At 37.7% G+C, this 6,494-nt stretch overlaps 1 long non-coding RNA gene across 1 annotated transcript; it reads right to left on the reverse strand.

The window, feature by feature from the left end:
• Positions 1-4,084: 4,084 nt before the first annotated feature.
• On the reverse strand, positions 4,085-5,906 carry LOC109366441. Its single transcript, XR_002112760.2, has 3 exons — positions 5,564-5,906; positions 5,408-5,457; positions 4,085-5,326 (listed from the first exon to the last, which is right to left on the reverse strand). It is a non-coding gene; the product is annotated as an uncharacterized LOC109366441 (long non-coding RNA).
• Positions 5,907-6,494: the final 588 nt, after the last annotated feature.

Genomic DNA, 6,494 nt, shown 5'->3' on the forward strand with positions numbered 1-6,494 from the left:
GTTTGGAGGTATAACTAGGTATAAATGACTCACTAAGCCTTTAATACTTCCGTTCACAAAGAGGCTCAACTCTAAATGACAAGGACATGATCCTTTTTTGAAATGCGAGGGATGAGTCCTCCTTGTCTACTCCTGTCTGTATGCTGTTGTTCTTCCAGATAAGATGGTAGATGTGGAGAGGCAAAGCAAGGAGTAGAAACCCTTTAATTTATTCCAAATGTTTTTGACTTCTCCCCACATGACCTGGCAACTATGATAACTGGCGTCAGTGCACTGATCACCTCAGGCAACTGAAATGAGGCTTCTACCACATGTGGAAAACCTGACACCAATGTTTTGCACTGCTGGGCATAGTCAGAGCTGAGCCATGCCCTATGGAAATGCAGTGCGGTTTCCCCATTCCTTGCAGGGATGTGTGGCTTGCATGCACTTGCTGTGGAGAGGGAGAATGGGGATGTGCTTTGGCGTTGCTGGGTTGGCTGTGTTGCTGAGGAAAATGAAGCAGGTGAAGCAATGGCATAGCCCCTGTGAACGATGATGCTGAAAGAAGCCTAGTTTGCTACAGTCACCCTGACTGTAGTGCCTCATAAACAGCAAAACGAGAGTACTGGGAAAAGAGGGTTCCTGGTCATCTGATAAAGATGACTGCAGAGATGAAAGCAAACAGATACAAACTGGGATTTAACCCCATTACCAAAGCAACTTGCAAGCCTACGAACATCAGGAAACAAATTTACTTAGGGTTCATGCTGACTTCTGCCAATGGGGAAACTGCAGGGCAGGAGATCCAGCCTGAGTGAGCCTTGCAGGGTGGTAAAGCCCATCTTTCCCAGCAGCTTCCTGTCTGGAGGAGCCCAGCCCTGGGGCATGGTTGGAATATACAGAGATGCATGATTTGAGGTCACCCCTCAGCCTGTTCCTGTTCATCAGTGGGGTGGCCACAGGGGAGAAATCTCAACAAAGCTCTAACAGCACCATGGTGCTACTTCTGTGAAGAGTGACTGTGCCTTGAGTGTGTGAAGGTGAGGTTAGCACCAGCTCTCTACCCTGCTATTAGGGCATGTGACACAGGACCTGTAACATACTATAGCAATGTGTTGAGACTCCGTAAGTACTTCACTGAGTGACTCAAACACAACTGGTATATATTCAGTGTATCATAGAAGAGAGAACTCATTCCTTTGGAGGTTCCTCTGTTGCCATTTTTACTTCATGATGTAAGAATTCAAGGGCAGTCTGTCATCAGATCACAAAGGCAATTTCCTAATGCTTTATAGGTAAAGAGAGGTTGAGGCTTTCCTTTATAAATGTAATTATTTTTATTATTGTAAGATTACCATGTTCCTGTTTGTCAGACTTTTGATTAGACTTGTAGAGTATGTTTAGAAAAAATAAACTTACCACCACTAAATATGATACTGCCTTGTCAGGACAATATAATTTTATACTTCTTGAGTAACCGAGGTTCTTCTGACATTCTATCTATGTATCATGTCAGCACTGCTTGAATGGCATAAAATACTTAAATCAAAGATCATAAGCTCCCTCAGGTCCTCCTGGAAATCACTGGGTTTATTTCATTTTCTTAAAGAAACATAATTAGAAATACTTGATGTTACACAGTATTTCAAAGTATTCATTCTCAACAGGAGTAAAAGAAGACTTGTAAAATAATAAAGATGATTAAAATAATATGTGTCCCTTGAAATTTATAATTTAAAAGCATTTTAACATAAAAACTAACCCAGGAATGGATGCTATGATTATCCAGCAAGAATCACTTTTTCCACAACCTCAGTGCAGTCACATACTCAGTGGAAGGAAAGAGATCTTTAACAACGCATCACAATACTATGAGACTGAATGCAGACTACAGTGTCTCTGAAAGCATGGAGGAATACGGACAAAAGGAAGTTGGTAACCCTAAATATAATTTGGCCAGGAAATGAGACTGACTCACTCTCCCAAGAATTATATTGTATTCTTCTAACTTGTCCTACAAAGGATTAAAATTAGTGGTTTTCAAGGCGTTGTCTGTTTTTTATTGTCATAGTTTGCCCCTATCAAGCAGGGATGTTATCATTTGAAAGAACTGTCAAACACAGGTAAAAATAAAATGTCAAAAATTTCCCTCCGTTTTCTGTTTCTGTTGTATCTGTGCCTAATGTCTCAGGATTAATCCTGATCCCACTTGATGCAATGGCAAAACCAACTCTGATGACAACAGTGAAGTGTTTGGTCTTGAGGTTCCTCTTCCTCTATTTTTCTGCTGTCAGAAGTACCCTCTTGAATCTTTCTGTAAATGGATATGCACAAAACCACAATGGCAAACAGAAAGGATTCTGTTATAAATCCTTTTTCAAAAATCATGAATGGCTTGGATATTTATCTCACATAATCTTAGGAACTGTTTCAAGTACAGCACTCTTTTCGAATGCTTGTTCACGTTGCTTGAAATATTCCAAGCTTTGTTATTGCAAGAGAATCTTTATGAATATTAATTCTGTAGGTGAATGGCTAATACAGTATTTTTGCTCTCTAATAACGTCCACATCAATGCTGAAAATAGCAGCCTAAAAACAGATTATATTGGAGTCCATATCTGAATCAATGAAGTGATCTAATTCATTTGTTTGGAGCAGCTTGGTCACTGAGTTGTGAAGCTCTTGCTCCAGCTTCTGACGTGTTTAATTGGAAATCCTTTTAATCAGCAGGCCCATGTGCAATTAACTCAATTTGGCAATATATTCATCTTTCAACTAAAACCATTTTGTATAACAGGAAGGAACTGTTGTATTTTATTACTATGCATAACTGTGAACAAAATAAAGAAATCATAATGCTTCAGATAGAATTTTCCTTAAGATGATTAATAGAATAATTTAAATCATTTAGATGTATGTTCTCCATAGTAATGTTGCCGCTAAATTGTTATTCTAACATAGATGGCTCTGTAGATGTAGACACTAAGCCATTCAAAGCAAGAAAACTGCTTAGATCTTAGATTTAGTAACCCAGTTAGATTACCAGAAAGGAAATTGCTAATCTTTGCTTGTGAGGCTCTATAAATAGCTCAGAACTGATGTAACTAATTCTTAACATAAAACCATTTGCATTGATAGTAGAGTAATCAAATTATCACTAGAAAAGTGAGAACCCTTCTAAAGCATCTCCTCTACACTGTACCTGCAGTGACAGAGTGATTCTTTATGCAGAGAATGAAAACAAGACAGTGTTTCGTTGCATTTGGCTACTCTTGAGAAAAACAAGCAACATAAGAACTAAATGAATAAAAATTGCATTAATGAGAGAAGATGATTTCTGTGCAGTATTTTTCTTGAGAATTACACTGAAATAGATCAGTTTCTTGCACACTTGCTGCAGAGGCAGTGTGATAGCACATACTTTTATTCCAAGATATCTTCCCCATTATCAGAAAAGTCAGATATGCATGACATGTTCCTTCATATAATTTTAATCTCTTATTTAGTTAAGCCAAATATTTAACTAGATTTTTCAATTAAAAAAAACAATTAACAAGGTTGCAATGTTTTAAGCAATAATTGTAAAGCCTCTTAGTAATAGAAGAACGTTCAATATTTTATTGAAATTCTTTGTAAAAACTACTGTGATATGTTTTAAATTGTTGATTTATTTCAATCTCACCAGGCCTGTTTAGAAACAAAATTTTCCTAAATCTCTTGCTTTGGGTTGTAATTCTTCTCGCTTTGCAAATGCCAGGGTATCATTTTGCAATGCAGTGACATCACAACAGAAGAGTATGTGGCGATGGCACCACATGCCTACAACATAACATTGCAAAATAAAGTTTTTGTGAGCAAGAATATAATTTCCAGGGTATTAAGGAGCAATTGCAGGCTCCAGGATGTAGACTTGCCTTGTTAAAATCAGACTGATCCTGTGAAAGATGAGGCTTCAGCCAAAGTACTTATTTGTAGCAGGATACTTCATAAGAACTGAACAAGATAAACAGGAAACACTCTCTCTGTCATCTAAATAATAAGCACCTTAACAAATACTTATTTGTGTAGGAGAAGTCTTGTAATTAATGGATTTATTATGATTACGAGGTTCAGGCCCTGGCTGTGAGGTAAGAACCACTTGGTCAGACAACTGAGAGTTAAGTTTGTGGAGGAAAGAGGAAGGAGGGATGGGGATGTTGGATGGAATGGAGGGAGAAGGGAGAAGCAGCAGCATGCTGAGGGAGTGGTGGCTTGGGTGCAGAACCTGTGAGCCATGCATGCCTGTGGCTTCTTGTGTCACTGGAACTGTGCAGTGAAGAAATAGGCAAGGAATTCAGCTGTGCGTCATTTACTTTATTTTCGGTAACATTTCAGAAAACTCACTCCTTGGAAGCAATTTCAAAAAACACTTAGAGCACTTAAACGCAGTACCTTGAAGCAATTACAAATACCAGCTTAAAAAGGAGTTGGCAGATGCTCAAAATCTTTCAGAAAATCAGAGATAAGGAAATGCTGGCTATCTTCAGTTCTGCCTTGAAAAATCTGCTTCTCCAACCACCATACATTTGTCCAGTCTGTCAACTCTTATTTTCAAATTCATTTTAGCCAACGGATAGCAAGGAGATGGAGCAGCCATTTCGTTTTCTTCACAGTTAAAGCAGGAAAAAATTATTCAAGGGTGCTGATGTGATTGGTGACACAGGAGGCAGATGGAGGCTGGGTGCTGTGGTGCTCGTCTCCCTCATTTTGTGTTCCCTCTCCATCTCTCTTCCAAAATTTAGCCATTCCCAGCAAAGAGTGAGAAAGGTTCTCCAGCACAGTGGTGAAGTATGTAAGGTCATCCAATTGCCATTACCTTCTTAGGCTTCACCACCCACGGATAAAAAATCTGATTAGAGTACAACAAGGTCATCCTTCCATATACTCTACCCAATTTTCCCACAGGTAGTAGTCTCCCAAATGCCATAAAGAATGCATTTCTAAAGAAGTTATAAACAAAAATTCTAAGCCTGTCCTTGTAGCCTAATATTGATGCTATAAAATAAGAAACTGCCAGATTCTTCCATCCTCATATACTTTTCATTATCACCTTTGTGGTAGGGAGCTAGTCAAAACTGAACTTAAGCAGTTATAGACAGAAGAGAGAGTGCTTTTTTTTATGCCAAATGCTCATGAATATAAGGTTTCCTGCATTCGCACGGTATTATTGCATGGAGTCTTTGTCTACTATAGTAAAACAGCCATTTGTTGTGGTGTTGAGAGAGGTATGCTTGAATGGAGTAGCAGGTCTTTTTACATCCAGAACATTGTTTTCACTTCAGTGCTTTAAATAATGTGGAAGTCTGCTAGGAAGAAAAAATTAATACATGAAATCATAGCCTATTTTATCTCACGCAGAACTGGTTACAGTTATGAGCCCATACCTGAGTAGCATGCTTAAGTAATCTTCATTTTGTTAGCAAGACCAAACACCCTGGAAAAGACAAAAGGTATTTGTTGAGTGTTATCAGCTAAGTAAGCATACTCAGTACAAATGAGAAGACTGAGAAGTACGGAACAGGAAAACCCACGTGCCTTACATTGTGTTTAATGGAGATCAACCAATTGTCTAACCTCTTCTCTTGGAAAGCCTGCAACTTATTCAGGAGAAAAACAATAGTAATGCAGGGCCAGACACTTCTTGCACTGATACCAGTGGCAACACATTTAGTTATTTCAGTGGGGAAAGAGCCAAGCCTGCAGATGAAAGCATGAAATTTTTTTCTCCATATTAATGAACCAGCACTGGCCAGAGATAAAGCCTTGATGTGTGAAAATAGCTAATTGTAAACACAAATCTAAACGAGATTTTGCATTTATCTTTTCAACAAGACAAACAAGACAAATAAGCCTTTTAGCCAAGAAAAATGTATATTAATTCAGTTCCCCAGCTAAGGCACCTGTGCAAACAGTACCATCCCCAGGCATTTAAAACAGAAAATTTTATAGCTATTAGAATAATGATTAACACCTGATCACTTCACAGAGAATGAGGAACAGATCTGAAAGATCTGCAAAATGAAAAGATGTTGCCTAACAAAGCAATGCCACAACCAATCATTCTACAAGAATGTTCAACATTTGAACAGTTTTCTTCAATCAAACTGTAACATTCGACTTTCTTTTGAGAAAAAAGTTGATTTGGTACATTTAATATTTCATGCAGATTATTTTTAAACAAAAATTGCTTTTAAAAATTTTAAAAACCTCAGCATTTTTGCTGTAGACCAACTATGAAAATATTTGAAACAAATGGGTATTTTATTATTCTAAAAACATTTTCCTAATGGCTTTCCAAAGCAGGAATTTAATTAACTGATGATCATGAGTAATCTCAACATAAACTATTTTAAATCTTCAGTAGAAAGACTTGTCTTCAGATCAATTCTGGTAAAAAAAAAATTCTAGGACAAAGTTCTGAGATAATCAGTTATAAAATCTAGAGATCCCACTGTAGCACATTATGTCATG

This window comes from Meleagris gallopavo, chromosome 2 (assembly GCF_000146605.3).
Source record: "Meleagris gallopavo isolate NT-WF06-2002-E0010 breed Aviagen turkey brand Nicholas breeding stock chromosome 2, Turkey_5.1, whole genome shotgun sequence".
Classification (NCBI taxonomy): domain Eukaryota; kingdom Metazoa; phylum Chordata; class Aves; order Galliformes; family Phasianidae; genus Meleagris; species Meleagris gallopavo.